We start from the raw sequence: 17,548 nt of genomic DNA on the forward strand, positions 1-17,548 counted from the left end.
TGTTTGGACTTTGGAACCCACATTTCTACGTGTTATACATCTAAAGCACTGATGAATTAGGTAAATTACACCAGGAATCACCCAGTTATTGTTAAGTTTATGATTTGCTCATTGAACTATGACTATTTACAAATTGATCACTAAATTTATCGATTTGTAGCATTTTGGTCCCTCATCTTTCAGCCGCAGTTAAGCCGTTGACAAAATGATGATGAGGGTTAATATCTAATTTAGCCCCTAAACTATAACCAAAATACTAGCTTGGTCTTGGCTTAATTGCAAATTTTGCCCCAACCAAAATAACCAAATAGCACCTAAGACCCAAATTTTACTTACTCAACTTATGTACATGCCCTTCTACTAACTACATTCAAAGAGAGATACAAACATTATCTCAACTAAATGTATATCTTTGGATGTCTCGAAAGCCTGATGAACTAATCACAAATTAAATTTACATTTACACATGAAAATAACACATCCGCACACTAAGCATTAAAAGTTCATTAATGCTAACATAATCTAAATTTAATACGTAGAACAATAACTAAATAAAATAAAATACATTAACCATAAATATATATATATATATATACACATACATACATGTCATTAAATCTATTCCCGGAACGTGCATTAGTGACCATATTTCATTGTATCATATTCTCATTCTATCCTTAAGGTGTTTAACAACATGTTTCATGTCACATTTCATTTTTATTACTCATCTGGTATCATAAATCAGGCCAATAATGAATCATGTCATTGAGATATTTATTTATCACATTCTTGATTATATTTCATTTTTATAAATTTAGATTTTATTAGCTGGATGCAAATTTAGGACAAATACATGAATTAAATCTCTAACACTTCACAATGCATACATAAGTGTTGATCGGGCATACATGCTTCGATATCACTTTCTAATATCATCCTCACCCCAAGAATTTATTGGTTTAATATTTTGTTCAACTCGACTTATTAAATTCGGCCTTGAAATTAATTTTTCAATATCAACGAAAATCAAGTCATTACATTTTTTCCTTACTTCAAGAAATTGCGTCTAGAAAGAGATGAGGATAATAGATATGGATCGTCTCTTCCAACTCCTAAGTGACTTCCTCGATGTTATGACTTCTCCATTGTAGTTTTACCAATGATATATGTTTATTTCTAACTCTTTCATTTCTCGAGTTGAAATGTGTTGAAGTTTCAATATTTTCATAACTCATTAACTCGTTGATAACTACTCAAAAGTGTCAATGTGGAAAGTTAATGTGTTAATTAATTCAAGAGTAAGGAATAAATATATATTTATATATGAGAAAATATTTAGTTTATTGTCAATGGAGTTTTTAGACTCCACAAGTAGGGTCAAAGGGTTAACAAGTGTTCTATAGGTACATAGTAAAATATTAAAAAAATTATATGTTTAAAAAAATAGACACATGACAATTATTTAGAGCTATTTGTGGAATAAAAAAAAAGTATATTGCTTGTGTACCAAATACTAACCCTATGTACTATTCAAATGGCTAAAAGGGGATAAAAGCCTCTGAACTTTAGCTAAAAAATCAATTAAGTCCTCAAACTCTCAAATGCATCAATTAGGCCCTTTGACCTTTATAGTGCTAACATGACGCTCCATGCCGATGATAATTACTGACATGGCCAAAATAAAAATAAAAATAAAAATTCTTTTTTTTGATTTTTTTTTATTTTTCCATGTTATCAATAATCGCTGACATGGAGCTTCACGCCAGCATCATTAACGGTTAAAGATGAAAAGCGTTGGTCAAAAAGCTTAATTGATGCAATTTAAGAATTTGAAGGTTTAATTAAGTGATTTTTTTGTGGAAAGATTTGATTGAATTTTTCACCAAAATTCAGGGACTAATATACTGTTTTAGCCTATTCAAATCTAAGTTTATATTTAAAATAAACATGTGCCCTATACAACTATATTTTATATTAATCTAAAATATTTTTAGAAATGTTAATGTTGAATGGCAAAGCTAATAATTTATTTTGGGAGAAGTTATAATATGGTAAAAGGAGTAATGATATTCACGTCACCTCCATACTTAGATTAAAATATGAAATGTCAATATCGAATTTGATTCTGAAAAATCAAAACGTCAGATGATCCTCCATTTGTGGATGTGGAAACGTATACATTATTATTCTTAATGTTGGAAAAGGAACCCTACTTTTACATTATTTGTTAGACGGAGCAAGTAGTTGAGCCTGCACTGTTTTAATTAAATGTTGCATCACATCCACATCCACATCTTCATCTTATGAATTAGAGATGAGCTAGCTCTCATTTTACAACCAAGTGATTTTCTCTTCTTTTTAACGATGATTGCATTAGGTAATTTTGTTGAAATGTGAGGAAATTTCGTCAATTTTTTATTATGTGAAGAGTACGATATCTTCTTGAGGAAGGTGCAAGCAAGTTTCGCCTCAATTCAATTAACACAACACAACAAAAGGCAGATGAAATATTACGTCAGCATTATAAATGGTTTAAATTTACTTTATAACGTCACTCAAAATAAAATATGACTTTAAAACTTAAGCAATTTAGTCATTTCGTGTTCCCAAAAATGTTAATTTTTTTTTAATTTTGATTGATAAGTCTTCATTTTTTTTAACATTTCATATGGCTAACTTAGTAAGATATATTTTTTTAATTTATCTTTTAGTTTGTTTTTTTTTAAATAAAGAAATAGGTCGTTCTTTAAAGAGTATGTGAAAGTGTGTTCAAGTGATAGGAAAGTACTTTCCTGCAACGGTCATTTTCTCCAATGACTTTTTAAACGTTGGCAATGGTAAAAATTTTTAAAAGGGCCAACATTATTTTTTTTTCCCATAAATAGCAAGTCATTTTTCATTATTCTCACTCAAATTCAACTCTTTATATTCTCTCTAAACTCTTAATTCTCTCAATTTTTGTTCGAAATGTTCCTATACACTTTGTTTAAAAATACTATAGTTTTATTTAATTATTTCATATATTCATTTCGATTAAGGATGTAGCTTTATAACTCGGTTTACCGATTGATAGGTCAGTCATTATGGGTCAACAGTCGTTCCCCGTAAAAAGGACATTTGCGAGACATTATTTGGGAAAGTGCCAAATAAGTTTCAAAGTTGTAAGATACATATGAAGTGGTTGGAAACTAATTTAAAAAAATTTCCTTTGAACGTGTCCAACATCGTCAAAGAACAATACGTCTGAGAATTCATCCTGAGGTTAATCAAAGGCATTTTAATGCTCGATAAATCTCTAAATTTGGTGCACATAAGGTGGCTACTATGTAACAGCCCTATACCTGGTCCGACTGTATGGACCTGGTATAAGACTATTACATTTGGGGCCAAAGCATTTTTGGCTAGACATCATATGATTCAGTCATTCATACATAGTGCGTTAACTTATTTAACCCAAAAATTATTAATATAAACATCCGGGGTTATTAATAGATGTTCGTTTGCGTTTGGAAATTATTTAAAAATTATTTTTACTCAAAACAAGGTCAATGGATCGATACTTAAACAAAATGTATCAATATTTTATGAAAGGTATCTATACCACTGCACAAAATCAACACCAAAATAGCATTCTGGAACTCTAAAAATTCAAGTTTTGATGAATGTATCGATACCTAGGCTTTAATATCGATACCCACCTTAAAAAAGATACCAAAATTGCTCTTTGTTTCTCAAAAATTTGATTTTTGGGTCAAGGTATCGATGCCTTACCCTCAGGTATCGATACCTTGGGTTATAATGACACAAAAATAGTTGGAAATGTCGAAACCATTTTTTTGCTTTGAAAAACGGGGATCGACTTTAAATGGAAAATGGAGTCGCCACCAATCCTTTTTATTTAGGTGTGATCGGATCACCTATAAAATATTTTATTTTATTAAAATATTGATTTTGGCCTACGAAAGTCAAGAAAATGGGTTCGGGAATCAGTTACGTACGAGGAAGGATTGGCACCCTCGCAACGCCCAAAATTGGTATCTAATTGATTAATTAATGTCCTAATGTCAAAAATTTAAAAAGATTTTAAAAAATAATCTCTTTTAAAAATATTTGAATAACTTGAATTGGATGTTAAGATTCTCTTGTCCCGAGGAAATAAAATATCACATCCAGCACATTAGAACATGACCTTTTAAACCCTCGAAATCAAGATCATCTCTTGATTTTCGGAACTCATGCATTGTAATTTCAAAAGGGATATTCGGCCATTTGGTCAAACGAAAAATCGAAACCCAGCACGTTAGGGCACGATTTCTCGAATTTCCAAACACGAAATATTACCTTGTTTTGAGAGGTTTTTAAATAGGAGCGATTATAGAACCGGCTCAAAATGCATTTATTTGGTTTGTTTGAAGTAAAAATGAAATGATCAATTTTGGACCAATAAGTTGGAAATTTCAATTACAATCCGATACTTGGAAATGAAAGGTAAAATTACAAACATGGAACAATATACATGGGTAGAATACTATAAAAATGAATGACAGTAGTATAAAAATAAGAAAATAGCAAATTAAGATACATGCAATAGCAATAAGTTCACATAATACATTATGCAAATACTAATGTTAACATTCAACGGCTTATGAATCAAAGAATCGATTTTAAAAGAAATATAAAGCCAATTAACACAAATAAAATACAACAAGTTTTGAAACAATGATAAATGAGTCTGAAATTAATAATGTGAAAAAATAAAACATTTGAAATTATAATACACACAATAATTTAAAATTAAATTATATATATAATTTTAAAATAACTAATAAACGTGAAAGTTTGAACTAGATCAAAAAGATAAAATAAGTAAAATAAATAATATACGAAGTAATAATGTACAAATGAATTTTAAAACAAATATCAAAAGAAGAAAATTAAAGTAAGTAATATACAAAATAATATACATTAATTTAAATAAATAATATACATAAATTTTAAAAAATAGTGTAATGTAAATAATATATATATAAAAATAATAATGTATGAGAGCATTTAAAAGAAACATCATGTAAACGAATATACATAAAAGAGAATTTTAAAATAAATAAACTATATAATAAAACAAATCAAAAAATACAAAAGAAAATATAAAAATGACAACTAAAACAATGTAAAATCAGTAAAGTAGTTCAAAATGATATGTTAAAACAATTTCCAGAAAATGAACAATGAATAATTTAATTAAAAGGATATAGATAAAAATAATGAGGAGATATAATAAAATAAATGTATTTTTTAAGAAAAGTTAGATAAATAGAAATAAATAGAAAAATAATAGTAGTAATAATATATTAAATTAATTAATCTAATAACAAAATAGTAAGAAATAACAAAAAAAAGGACCAAATCAAACCTTAAAACAAAATTTTGGGGCAAATCTAAAATAAAAGGAAAAGGGAGGACCACATTGAAATACGCGGATAACATGGAGGGACCAGATGGGCGAATATTCCCGCCCTCCAAAACGCTTCACTTCATGCGGGACTAAATTGTACATTGAAATAAAATATAAGACACAAATTAAAATAAAAGGAAACTTGATTGTGAACTGACTAAAAAGCGGAGGGATCAATTGGGCAAATAGCGCATCAGAGAAAAAACACGCGGATCCCAGGTCAGTCGGGTCGGGTCGCGCAAGTATGGTGCCTAAACGGCGCCGTTTTGAAGCCATGGAGATAAAGCTTAAACGACGTCGTTCGATGGCCCTATAAAAGGCTTAAATTTTTTTAAAAAAAATCATTCTGCTGCTATTAAAAGAAAAAAAAAAGAAAGAGGGGATGGGGAGAGGGAAAGCATTCTCTGGCCTGAGCAGTATCCGGTGATCGGACCACCGCCGGTCCCTTGCCGACTACCACCGCATAAGGTGGCCAGAGAATACTAAAATATATAGGCCCTTTTAATCCCCTCGCTACTCCCATTACGGATTTAAGACCAAAACAGTCAAAAGCCCCACCAAATTGAAAGAAAAACAAGGAAACATTCGGTTTCCTCCTCTCCGATTGCCAAAAAAAAGGTGAATGTATCACTATCTATGTATGTGTGCCATATTTAATGTATAGATTGAAAAAGCATGAAAATACCTTTGAAATAACTTTTTTTTTTTTTGCTATTTGGATTTTATCTTTGAAATATACAATCGACCCCCTTTTATAGCCGAATGGATGTAAAATAAATACAATTTTTTTTTGCTATTGCTTTGTTGTTATTTGCTGTGGTTGTTAGTCTGTTTTGCAGGTACAACTGGAGGGTGGCACGTGCGGAGGCTGTTGTGGAGATGGAGCGTGAAGCCACTGGTGGCTGTTGCGGCACTAAGCAAAAGGCTAGGGTTTCTATTTAGGTGGAACCTAGGTTTTGGTTTTGGGCTATTGGGCCCCGTTGTAAATGGGTATTCGGGATTGGGTTTATTATTGGGCTTGTAATGGATATTTTAGGCTATAATATTATTTATTTATTTTTTGTTTTGTTTTGGATTGATTTTTTGGTTATTGGGCCCGGACAGATGAGGCCTTTTACAGGAAATTTTGCTAAAAAGCCCCATTCACTAATTCAAAACATTCAAACACTTCTAAACCAATTCAATTACCCTCAAACTCATTAAAATTCACCACAAAATCCATATAATAACATCATATATGCATGCATATGTTAAGTTATTATAAATTCCTTTTAAAATCTAACAAAATATGCCATTAGATCACCAAAATAACAAGGTTTCTAAAGTTTGCATTTTACTCCATCTAACATTCACCTATACCAAGAACCTATGGACATGCCATACTAACCCCAAAATTCATACATACAACCTTGCCTCTTGGAATGGTGATGAGATGGGATGCATTCGACAACGATATTAGCCCAACAGGATCTATTGCACCTACGCATGGTAAGCCTGTGAAGACTTAGTAAGTACTTCAATATTTTTTTAAAATCTACTATTAATAATAATATAAAACAAAATTATGTTCATTTTATAGACATATAATTCACATCAAATTAGTCCCTAAATTTTAATAATTTTTCTTAAAAATCACACTTACCATTACTTACCGTAACTCATTAATTGATAATAGTCGAATTACGACACTGTAGCCCAATGTAGACTAGCTGAACACTTAGGATATATGGAAATAAATTGATAATGCATTGTTAATGCATATCATATATCACTAAGCACAAAGTGAAAATAACGATGAGCACCAATGTGTAAAATAATAACGATAAGCACCAAAGTGCAAATTTTTACAACGATAAGCACCGAAGTACGAAATAATCCGATAAGTGCGCTAATTTTTCTTAATGGCATACCATCAATATCCTAATAGTTCGGGACTCGTCTACATGAGCTTTTCTTATTATTAAATCTTTTCATTCATTCACCTAACAGAAAATAATATAACTTTGTATTTTTCACGATTTAGTCCTTATCACAATAATAACACTAAAACTTGTAAATTCTCTTCACTTTTACCACATAAAATACTATAATTTTTACATCACTTCATTTAAACTCACTTTCCATATATTCATAATATCATAACATATTTTAATTTCTTTCAATTTAGTCCTTTTTCATTATACAATACGTCCTATAATGGTATACCATAGTCAAAATTCATTATATTTACATTATTTACCCCTACTAAATACTTATTAAGATATCATTAATTTAGTAATTAAACTACTTAATTAAGATAATTATCTAACTAACATAACTTAAACAAAATTACTACTTGAAGTACTTACAACCAAAATTTGGATGATGAGTTTTTTTCTCTTCTACTCATTGGCCACTTCTTTTCCTTTCCATTCACTTATTTCCTCAAACTTCTTCTCTTTTTCTTCAATTTCATAACAACATATAACATTTATAAGTTAAAACTAAAATCAAATAACTTTTTTATGCTAGATTATGAAAATAAACATGTATTTTATGAGAGTTTCCATCATTCTTACCTTAACTCTTTGAAAACTCAAAACCCTAACTCATGTATTTCTCTCTTTTAACCCATCTATGGAAGTTTCCTCATGAAATAAAGTTGCTCACTAATCTTCTTTTTAGCTTTTACTAAAGAAATTTCAAAGGAAAATGAAGGTTTGAAGCTTGGATGATTCAACAATAGAAGAAGGACATGGAAGAAAATAAAAGAAAAGTTGAATGGATTTGGGGGGGTGAGTGATGGTTTGGTATGTTGGGAAAAGATGATAATCTTTTCTCCACTTTTCTACACATTTCCACTAAAATACCTCACCTTTTTATTGAATGGTCAATTTGCTAATAAGTCCTCAAGCCATCCATCTTTACACTTTTACCCATCATATTGCACCTTAAAATATCTACTTGGGTATTTACCATTTTACCCTAACTCATCTTTTATAATTCCTATAATAATTATGCAATAATTTGTAATTTAAAATTCTATACACAATAGAATTTACACTGGAAATCCCCTTCGTTTTTCCCTTTGACTATGACATCAATCTTATGTATGGTATATATAAGGCATCATTTGCGGGTATCCAAAAAGCTTGAACTTGTGACCGTATAACAACCGTGAATTGACCCCCGGTTATACTCGAACATGTGACCGTATTACGGCTGCCGACTAGGACCTCCACTTAGACTTCGACCTATGATCGCACCAAGCACTGCCACCCCGAAACCTGACTTCCATAGGATGGGTTTCTAAGGTAATGGTTCTATCCTGGTATGACATATGGTATGTATTTGTTCTAGGACGCGTTATCGTATCCCTAACCCCTCAAATCTACTTATAAATTTTCACGGTTTCACTCTTAAAACCCTAAACCTTAATTTCTAAAAGACCCCTAACCCTAACAAAATTAAAAGAAGAAGAAGAAGAAGATTGAGTTAGACACACTTTCACACACTCTCTCCAAAATCGACTTATTTCCTTAATTTAAGAAAATGACATATATGGCTAAATTAGCCGTTTTATGTTATCTATTTACTTCAAAATTAAATGTGCAAGGATAAAATTTCTCATCTTTTTATTATAGAGAGATTAATTTTCTCTTCAAACTAAGTACAGGGACTTGTTAAGTAGTTTAACCAAAAACGATTAATTTAGTATTATTTTTATTTCTTAGAAAAAGGAATTGAAGTGTAACCAAAGGTCATAAATAATTTAACAAATTTCAACTGAATTCTACTGGTTTTGGTTTATCAATTTTTTAAATGGAAGGAAAAATTTTATGTAGTATTTTTTTTAATTTCTTTTCACTGATTTTAAAAAGGAGTATTATTTTCTATTAAAATTTTAAAAAAAAAATTAATGCGTTTGTTTCATTTTAAAAAAGTATATAATGTGTATTATTATAATTTAAAAAATAACAAACAGAACGCCGACTGTGCTAAAGTTCAACTTTATGAAATTTCGCATATATATGCATATCCAATTGGCCATGAGCTGTGTGTCTTCATGTGTACTTGGAAAATTTGGTAATTTTGATTCAAGTGGATGTGCTTTCGCCTAAATTACAATTTACTATTATATTTAAGTATAAAAATATTATTCAATTTTTTATAGTAATAAATAAATCCATTCATGGGTTAAATTATTTATTGAAACTCGAAGACTTGTCTGACATTTGAAAAGGTTTTGGTCTAAAAAATAGGTTTGGGCAAAAAAAACTAAACTTATTTAAAATATAAATCAGGCTCGAATTCAAATATTTAAGGCATACGCCTGACCTATTTTCAATGTTTATAATATCTTATATTATGTAAAGATAAAAATTGTTAAGATGCTTATATATATAATTTTAATAAATAAAAATTATTAAATTATTAAGTCTAAAATAATATAAATACTTTTTAAAAAATTAAAAAAAATTGAAATAAGTTTAGATTAACTATTTACAGATATAATATAGTATTTTTGGATAAAACTAAAATAGTTTAAACTATATTTTAGGCTCATATTTTGGATTGAGCCGGGCTTGAGCAAACATATAGTATATTAATATAATGTTTAAATCCGACCCAACCATGAACAATTCTGGTAATAAAGCAAGCTTCTAAATTGGATCGAATTAGATTTATACAATTAACTTTTAAAAACTTTGAGTAACTATCCCACCCTAAACACCTCTAGTTTAGACTTTTTTTCTTTTTCTTTTTCCTTTTTAAAAATTTTGAGTTTCATAGCTGCAAAATCTATGTTGTTTGGTAACAAATGGATCTAATTATTTTAAAAAGATAATTTTTTTTTAGTGTTTGTAAGTATAAATACAAAATAATTATAAATACAATATAATTATGAATATAAAATTAAATTAAATTAATACAAAGCAGAAGCATATAAAATCTACCCATAGCAACTATACATGAGAAAAATCAAGGCTATATATTGAAGAAAACAAATTTTCCATCCTTATCAACAATGCCATTTGCAGGATACCTCCTTGAGTTTTAGTGAAAACTTTTGAATTCATGCCTAGTGCTGAAATTATTGTTATTTTAAATAACTTGAGGAATTAGATAAAATATAAAAAATGTTAATTTTTTAAAACATGGGGTTTTAATTTCTATTTTAATGAGGAGTCATCACTGATGAATTTTTGGTTAGGCCAGGTGGTATCAATCGAAAATTAGAGTAAAATGAATTTAGATTATTTATGATAAAACTTTTAGCACCCTTCAAAATTGAGATATAAAAATTAATTATACGTTCTCACAAGTCTTGAAAATTAAGGATTAATTCAAAGATTAATATTTACCCAAATCCCTTAAAATTTAAGAAAAATAATTTAATTTTATATAAAAAAAATAAACATAGGCATTTAAAGATTAATACTTTCCTAGTCAACGAAGCATAAAAAAATTAAATTCAGTGGATACTGAGAAAGACAAAGAATGAAATCTCTTCCTATTATATATACAAATTGTAGAAATGATATTGGAGTGAATGGAATAGAAGCAATGGCATGGAAGAAATATGAAAGTAAATATTGACTTTGATTTCATCTAAAATTGGAATGCATGCAATCTAAATTTAAAATATCATTTATAATGCATCTGCATGTGCATGGCAGACCAAATTTATGAAACCTTAGACAAAACTTTTTAATGCACGTGCATGCCAACCCATGTGCTGCATAAGATTTGATATTAGTGACATGCAATTAACACATTCCGTTTATACTAACTCCCTCCCACCAAATTAATGATAATGCGCGATTATGAAATTATCAAATCCAGGAACACTATATTTTCAACTACTGGCTTCAAATCTGATCTTCTTTTAAACAATATTATTTTTTTAAAGCTATTTAATTTATTTTTAAAACTAATTAAGTTGTTGATTTTTTTACTCAATTGGGTACTTGAATTTTTAAAATACATCAAAAATGTCTTTAAACTTTTTCAAATAATGCAATAAGCTTCTTCTTCTTCTTCTTCTTCTTCTTCTTTTTTGCACTCAATTGAGTACTTCAACTTTCAAAATGCATCAAAAAGGTTTCTTAACCATTAACTTTAACAGTTAATCATTAAAGTTAATCACTCCTAATTCTTTTCAATTAAAGACACCACGTGTCACAACCATGACGTAACATGTGGCAAAAAAATAATAAAAATAAAAATTATAAAAATTATTAAATTATAATAAAAATATAAAAATACTTAAATTTATTAAAAATTAGAAAAAATTATAAAATATATAGAAATATAGAAAAATTATAAAATTTTAATAAACCTAAATATATATACACATTATGAGAATTATAATATTTGAACTCAAAATATTTTGGTCTTCACTGTATTAACTTTATCTTTTCAATTAAAGTCCCATTTGATTTATATATATATATTATGAATTTGCTACATAAATATTTTCACTCACATCATGAGTGTACCATAATCTGGTAGATATTAAGGGATTGTTTGAGTTGGTGTCACCCATTAACTGGATATTATCTTAATTATGATTTTACCAAAAGTATATTCCTTTTAGAAAGGAACAAATATTCTTTTGAGGGTATTTATGTCTTTTTATATTTTAATAAATCTAGAAAAATATAATAAATGTGATCAAATTTTTTTTTAAAGTGTTTGGTTTTGTTTTTAAAATATTATTTTTGAAGTAAAATATTTTTTTTCCATTTTATTAAAAATTAAAATATTTAAACTAGTATCTTTTAATTTTTATTCAAAATAAAATAAATCATATCATATTAATAAAAATAAAATTGTGAAATAATGATTTTGTTTAAATATAAAATCAATCAATATTCGATGCTTAATTGTAGTAATGTATTAAATGATTTTACAATATAAGTTTAGTGGTACTTAACTTTTTAACATGCTCTAAATTTTAAAAAATATGATATTACATATAGAGAGAGAATTTGAAGTTTTTAAAATTTAATTTCAGTGCACCCAAAATGAAATAGAGGCCATGGCCCAACTTCTTTTGACCTTTTCTTTAGCCCATTCCAAATTTATTAAAAACCATAACAAAAACTCCATCCTTCAGTTTTATAAAAAAAACTTGGGCTTCAACTTCAACCCATATATGGGCCTCTTTAATTGAAACCCGGATGAATTTGTTCAATTTTTTAAAATATATTTATAGTAAAATCATATCAATGATTAGTTTGAAGTTATTTCTCTTATTTTTATATAAAATGCCTATATGTAGTAAGATTTAAAATTTTATGCGTAATTTTATATTAAAATTTAAATTGATGAATTGTGGATAAGATGTATTTATAATTAAAATTTAGTATAATATAGTGTATAGTTTGGAAGTTGAAGTTAAAAAAATGGACCGACTTATTTGAAATTGAATGCAGAGATTTGTAAAGAGTCACGTGACTTGGATTTACAATTACTGCTTAAGACAAATTGTGGTCAAACCAATCTTACCCCATTCCTCTTTACAATACTTTCTGTCGTTTAGGAGACATAAAAACCTAGGAATTCTCAAATTCATGGTTTTATAAATTAAACCACACACTTCCCATAATTATTTTAATATTTCACTTATCTCCTTAATAAATAAAATAAAAAATCTATTTTATTCATAGATTTCAATATAATAATTATTTCATAAATTTGATTCGTTAAATGTGATATTATTTAGCACGTTATTAAATATCTGATATTATTTATTTTAGCTGAAATATAAATTATTTTATTATTTGATATTTTTAAAAAATAATATTTTACTTAATTTTTTTTATTATATTTTAAAAAATAAATTTAATTCCTTCAACATTAATTGAAATATATGATATGAAATGATTTACCCATTAGTTGAATACATTAATCTCCATTTCTTTTATTTTATTATTTCGTATTTAAAAGTATTTTAAATCATTTTAAATTAGATTAATATTTTATTTATATTAAACATGCTAACCGATATTTTTAGTAATGTATTAATTTAAAACATCATATTTTAATAATTTTAAAAATTTATTCATATAAAAGAATTCATAAAATGAATAGAAAAATTTTGATTAAAAGTAGGTAAATATGTCATAAAATAGAGTTACATTACCTAAAGGATAAAGTGATATTATTATCCCCTATATTTAAAAAACATAAGATAATTTTTATGAATCAAACATGAAAATATTACGACAAAACAAAAAATTACTTCTTAAAATGTAAACTCTTTTATTTTATTTTATTTTATTTTATTTGGTGAAAAAGGAAAGGTATTAAGCTAAAATTATATCAAAACTAGACACCCTCAAACAAAGGGATATGAAGCGCAATGGTTATCGTTGTTTAATAAACTCCTCACATTCGCCTCTGGCTTCTTTTGTGAGACAATCTGTCACCCTGTTACTCTCTCTCAGTATCTGTCAAAACTTCACTTCCCAACTCTTAAGGCACTAATCTTGAACGAGTTTAACTTCATTGTAGTTCTTATTTGTTGCTAGACCATTCTGAATAATGGTTACCAATATTGAATTATCACTCTCAATCTCCACTCTAGGGTACCCCTTTGCCCAAGCAAACTTTAAGCCTTCAAGTAGTGCTCGGGCTTCAATCTGAAAGATATCTGATAAACCCACCACCATTTCAAAACCCCCTATCCAGCTACCATCCAACCATCTCACCACTCAACCTATGGCTGCTTTTGGTTTAAAAGTTGACACCGAACCATCAATGTTTACTTTCACCCATCACTAAGACGGGAATTGCCAATGACCTTTTGTCATGAAATTACATGCCCAATTTCCAGTCACTTTTTTAATAAAATAGACCTTGTCCAAGCTCCAACAAAAGAAATGTTCGAATGGCTGTTATGACTCATTTGATTGAAAATAGAATCATTTCGACTCTTCTATAGAAACCAAGTCATGATAAAGAAGAAAATGGGACATTTTCGACTCTTCTATAGAAACCAAGTCATGATAAAGAAGAAAATGGGACATTCACCATATTAGGAACCAATACTATCTTTATTAACAATCAGTAAGCTAAAAAAGACATCCCATTTGCTTCTAGGTACAACAAATCTCTATACCAATCTTGAGAGACCAAAGTCCCTAACAACATGTAAACTTAACTCAACACCTAATCCACACCAATCACAGTAAGGAAAGTGGGACATACCTCGCCTGGTTCGTTCTTCATTCATCAAGAGTCGGTCTCTGGCTAATAACTAAAGGAAAATTTAAACCCTTTGTGGTGCCTTAATTCTCCATGTGAATTCATCACTTACCATTCCAACTGGGCCACTTATACTATTTAAATTATTATATGATTCTGACAAAGAGAATTTTCCTCCGGATAGCCATCTCCATGATAAGTAGTCCTCCCCTACTTCCAAATATGGAGGGTTATATGCCAATATCCACTCTATTATCTTTTTTAGGAGAACCGAAACAAGCTATTGAATGTTTCATATCCCTTCTACCATAGCATCACAAACACGAATAGAATCTAGAATAAGTGCAAGGCTAATGTAGTGATGTCGAATGATGCCCACTTTCTTGAGCCAAACGTCACTCCAAAAATTAATCAAGCTGCCATTACCCACTACCCAGAAAACTACCTTATTAACCTCATCCCATATATTAGCTACAGTGTAACGACCCGATGTCAAAGGTGTCAAAAATTACATTCCCGGGACTTCATTTCTGTAAATAGGACTCGTAAATATTTATTATAAATATTTACGAAGCTAGCTGTGTTGTTAATTAGGTTTCAGTTAAATGAATTTGCATAAATTAAAAGTAATTAGGTATAAGGACTAAATTGCGTATAGGATGAAAGTTGAATTATAGATTAAAAATTAGTCAAAAGGCCAATGTAGTAATTATACCTATGTTATAAAAAATTGTTATAATATTAAGAAATCTTAATAATTAAGTAAATGTATATATATGTATCATATTATAATAATAAATTAAAGTATAACAAAAAAAGAAATAAAGAAAGAGAACATACCAATTAGAAAAAAAAAAGAGAAAAAAGAAAGGAGAAAGACGTACGGCCTAGGGACTTCTAGGGTTTAAAGTTCAATTGGTTAGTCAATTTAGTCATTTTTTGTAATTTTTATGTTTTTGAAATCCCAGTACCTATGACAACTCGAGCCATGTTAAAATTTTAGCAATTATTAAGCTTTTAAATGTTGTTAATGTTGAATAATTTTAGTATTAGGGATTAAATTGATAGGTTTTTAAGCTAGAAATGAAAAAAGGAATAAATTGTAAAATAAATTGTAAAATAAATTGTAAATTTTGAGTAATATGGACTAAATTGTAAAAAAATTAAAAATTTAAGGGTTTAAGTGAAAATAGGAAGTTAAATTTAGTTTAAAGTGAAATTTGTATAAAAATATAGAATTAATTCTAAAGAATAAAAATTAGTCTCGGTTTAAGGACTAAATTGAAATTTAGGCAAATATTAACTAAAAATTGAAATATTCAATATGAAATTGAATTGTCCATAGCTAACGTTGATGAATTTTAATTGTTTTAATTCCATAGCTAACGTTGTACTAGAATTCTCGACTAAAAAGAGGAAAGATAAAATTGACGTCGAATAGCTCGAAATTCACGATTTGTATTTCTATAATCCAAACCTAGTTACTAATTTTGTATTTTGATTTAATGAATATGGTAAGTGGTTGAGGTAAGTATTTGACACTTTGATATTAAATTGAATTAAAGTTGATTGAAATGTATTGAATTGATATATATATATATATATATTATGAATGTATTGATTATTTGAATAGAAATGAATATATATGTGTAAATGTGATAATGTGCAAATATGATAATTGGATATTGGTTGTATTTGGAATGTAAAATTAAACCCTATTAACTGTATCGGGCTGAGTCGGATATAAATGGCATGCCATAGGATAGGAAGAGTTCAGAGACTTCTTTGACTTCGAGTCGATGAGGCACTGGGTTCCAATTTACTCCAGTTTAACCAATGAGACACTGGGTGTCAATATATATAGCGTTGGGCGCATATTACTTTGGATTTATCTGACGAGGCACTAGGTGCCAAACTGGTGTGTTGGTTGGATTCGTGTATCTACCCGAGTCCGAGTCGTGCTAATAGGGGTAATTAAATAAAGCTGTACTATGATTGATATTGGATGATATTGTATGAGAATTGAAAATGGAATAGTGTTTTGAAGCATGAAAATGATATCCATGAGTTATGTATTCATGAATTGGATATGGAATGGATAAAGCAATTGTTAAAATGAAATGTGGTTTGATATGTGAAAAGCTATTTATATAGCAAGTATGAGAAGAATTGAGATATTTGTGAAACAAATGAAATATGATAGCATGTGTAAGTTGAATATAGTATGAAATGATATGCAAATATGTATGAATTCAAAGGGTTGGCATATGGTAGTTGTGATTTTTAAATATTAATGTGTTTATATTTCAATTATATATTTGCAATATCTTGTCTTTAAATATTCGGATCATAGAAATATCATTGAGTTTTACTTAGCATACGGTTTTGTTTTTATGTGCGCAAATTAGGTACTTCTCTTTTGATCACAGATTTAGCATCCAACAATGATCCCGAACTCAAATATGGTGATGTTTATCTTTTGTGTCGGCATGTACCTAGGATGTCTAAATGATAGTTATTTTTTGGATGGATTGTAATGAGGTTATAAGTGTAATGTTGGTTTGGTATATATCTAAACATGTGTTTGTGTTTGAAGTCATAGTATGGTATGGTAAATTGAACCAAAGCTTGATATGTGCATGTGAATTTAAGTTAATGTTTTAGGTAGATATAAGCTAGGCCAAATTGATGGATTTTGGCATGTTTATAATTTTAATTTGAATGATGCATTAATGATATGTTTTGATGATATAAACATGGTATCAATGAGGGTACATTGGTTAGGCACCTAAGATGATTGTTTTGGCATATTTTTAATGTGTTTGCTCGTGTTTTGAATAGGTTAAACGAATAGTTTTTGAGTTGTTTAATGCCCAAGCATGTAGAAAATAGTAAATT

This window comes from Gossypium hirsutum, chromosome A11 (assembly GCF_007990345.1).
Source record: "Gossypium hirsutum isolate 1008001.06 chromosome A11, Gossypium_hirsutum_v2.1, whole genome shotgun sequence".
Classification (NCBI taxonomy): domain Eukaryota; kingdom Viridiplantae; phylum Streptophyta; class Magnoliopsida; order Malvales; family Malvaceae; genus Gossypium; species Gossypium hirsutum.